Source organism: Fulmarus glacialis, unplaced genomic scaffold (genome assembly GCF_000690835.1).
Source record: "Fulmarus glacialis isolate BGI_N327 unplaced genomic scaffold, ASM69083v1 scaffold1425, whole genome shotgun sequence".
NCBI lineage: Eukaryota > Metazoa > Chordata > Aves > Procellariiformes > Procellariidae > Fulmarus > Fulmarus glacialis.
In genome coordinates, this window is record NW_009214685.1 from 262 (window position 1) to 3,047 (window position 2,786).

A 2,786-nucleotide genomic window follows, 5' to 3' on the forward strand; every position below is an offset into this window, starting at 1 on the left:
TGTAGGGATAGAGTTCAAAAGCAGCTTAGTTGAACACATTTGAAATGCCCTTATCCAATTATGTGTCTTGGTGGGAATGGTGACTGGTTTCAGAGGAGGGGGAAAAAGGGGATTTTCTAATGTAGGCAAAGAGGACATAGAAGAAGTTGGAGTTAAAGGGGGCTGAAGCGCTTGCCAGCACTGCAAATACCGCTATTAAATGTGTGCAGAGGAGTGAGCTGCAAGCAGGCAGAGACTTGATGGGGCTTTGGCTTCCGTTCTGAATTTTGACCCTGCTTAATTCTGGAGCTACTCCCTTTCTTAGAAACGTTAGTTCAGATCTGCTTCTGAAATAAATGAGGGGTGATCAACTGATTGACCCCAAATAAGACAGAATTTACTGCAGGGCAGAGGATGGGTATTTGTAAAAAGTGTTCTACACAGTAGATATTAAGTTTGAGGGTTTGGAGGATTGGTGTTTTTTTTTTTTTTTTTCATTTGATTTTCAGTTTCAAGCCCTGGGAAAAGGTTTATTATTAGCTACTGTAAAGTCATTTTGAGCTGGCTTTGTGACACACAGCTGTTACTGCAGGGAGCGTCGTTAATGAGTTTAAGGTTACCACAGAGTCCGAAGCTGTGTTTGTTCTGGAAGCTCGTTGAGCTGTGCATTAGATTTTGATGTTGCATTTACATTTCCAGAGGGGTTTCTGCCTACACTGGAGCCATAAACTGGCCTAGGTTGGAGTCTTTTCCGCAAATCTCGCAAACCAGTCCAGCACGTCTGAGCCTAGGATCCAGTAAGGAATAGGAGTCCATGATACCAGGTTGTTTTCTGATTTGTCAGGGAGGAGGGAAATAAAAAGGATCTGCAGCTGAGAGAGTTTAATACCACGCCACCCCTGAGGAAAGAGAGCTGAGAACACCAGAACTCGCTCCATGCAAGGTGCAAGAGGGTTGCACCAGGCTAAGGGAGCTCCTCGTGCCAGTCCTGAGGGCTTTCTGCTTCCTTTTGAGTTCCCTTCCCCCAGGCTTTCGCCTTCCTTTCAGCAGAAACTCCACAAGTGTGGACGTACTGGGTCTGCCCTGGGGGAAGAGGCTCCCAGGACTGGGCAGCGTGTACCACGCAGACACGTACTCCGCTGGGAGAGCTGGAAGGAAAACCTGATGCCTCGGCAGTTGCCTGCACGCTGCCTGGCTTCTGCCATGCTACAGGAGCGGCTTCTCTTTAGAAATTGGCTGGTATTCATGAAAAAGAGGAAGCGCTTAAATGATGGAAAACAGAAACTACCCAAACCCTATTTTCTGCCTTTCTATATGATTTCGACTGAGCGGTCAGTGAGGGATGTCCGTTCCTCTCCCCACAGGCTGGCTGGGCTGGCAGCCCTGCCTGGGGAGGGGGCAGGCAGAGTTAAGGAGGGATTTTGCACAGAGCTGTCAAGTCTGAACAGCAGCAAACAATTAATGGTCCGTGGGAAATGGGCTTTTTGGGGGGTTTCTTGTTTGTACGGTCCCCTGGTGCCCATGTTGCAGAAAGTTGATTGTTTTAAAACCTGACCTGGAGCAAGAATAGCCATGAAGGTGTCTTGGTATTTCTTCTTGAGTAACTCTCGCACCTAAAACTGTTAGGGTTGAGTGAACACAGAGTGATGGCAGGGTTTTATGCAGTGATTCTCCATCTTGTGTTGCTATACAGTGGACCACAACCAGATACTTCCCAAGATATAAAACCAGCCCTTTTCTTAGATAATTTCTGCATAGAGAGTGCTTCTCCCCAAGCCTGTAAAGGGATATACTTGTCCTGCTTTCTTATAAGGCAAGTTGATGCAGAACATGTAGCTTAAAACAATCTCTGCAGACAGTTTTGCCAGGCAACAGCTAATAACTGCCACAGGAGATGAGTGCATCATCCCCAGATCACAACTATTACAGACATTCTCTTTACCAGCCACAGGAAGATGATGAGGGAAGGGAAGAGCAGGTGCTGGAATTAGTGTGGGGATGTTATTAGCCTGAAGGGAGCACTCTTAATTCCCATTTTGAAAACTTGGTGAAGGGGCTGGGGGGACACGTGGCCACACAGTTCACTTGATTCATTATAAGAGCTGGGGACACCACCATGAAGTGGTGCTTGGCCTGTTCATCCCCAGGGAAAATAGAGGTTTTTACAGCACGCTCGCTCTCTGCTGCAGCCGTACACGCTGGGGTGGTGTGGGCTGACCCTCGAGGAGGGAAACTTGTTTTTCCGCATCTGTCCTTGGTGAGAGACTAAGGCTGCTGTGGGGGAGTGTTGAATCATGGCGTTCCCCAGCTGGCTGCGTGGTTTCCCAGCCAAAATTGCACGCTGAGGATGCGCTGCATGGGGCCAGCCCCGCTCTCGGTGCGAGGGATGCGGCAGCTGCTTGCCACTGCCGCCGAGCATCCCCCGGCTGTCGGGCATTCACTGGGGAGGCCAGCGTAGGATGGGGCAGCGGCAGGCTTTTAATCAAATTGGCTGAGATTTCTCAAGGCCACTGAAGGAATTAAATTAATCTGCCATTTCCATTTAAAAGGAGGGTGAACTGGGCATGCACCTCCCTTGGCATAGGGAAGATCTCTGTCCTTTGCCAGAGAAACGTTGCAATAAACAGATGCTTTCCCGCGGTGACACTCTATCTTATGGGCCTTTTAAAAAGGGGGGGGGTGGGGTGGGGGAGTAAAAAAACAACAAATAAACTGATCAGCCAGAAACTGGTGGCATTTGAATAGTCACTCTGCAAATAAGCTGTGTGTGCCGTGACACGAGGCGCTGGGCTGCAAGCCTTTAGGGT

At 48.9% G+C, this 2,786-nt stretch overlaps 1 protein-coding gene across 1 annotated transcript in view; it reads left to right on the plus strand.

The window, feature by feature from the left end:
* The window catches only part of GRIP2 (glutamate receptor interacting protein 2), a gene marked incomplete at its 5' end in the record, with an annotated part of 51,806 nt that overhangs the window by 258 nt on the left and 48,762 nt on the right, over positions 1–2,786 (plus strand). The window lies entirely within an intron of this gene.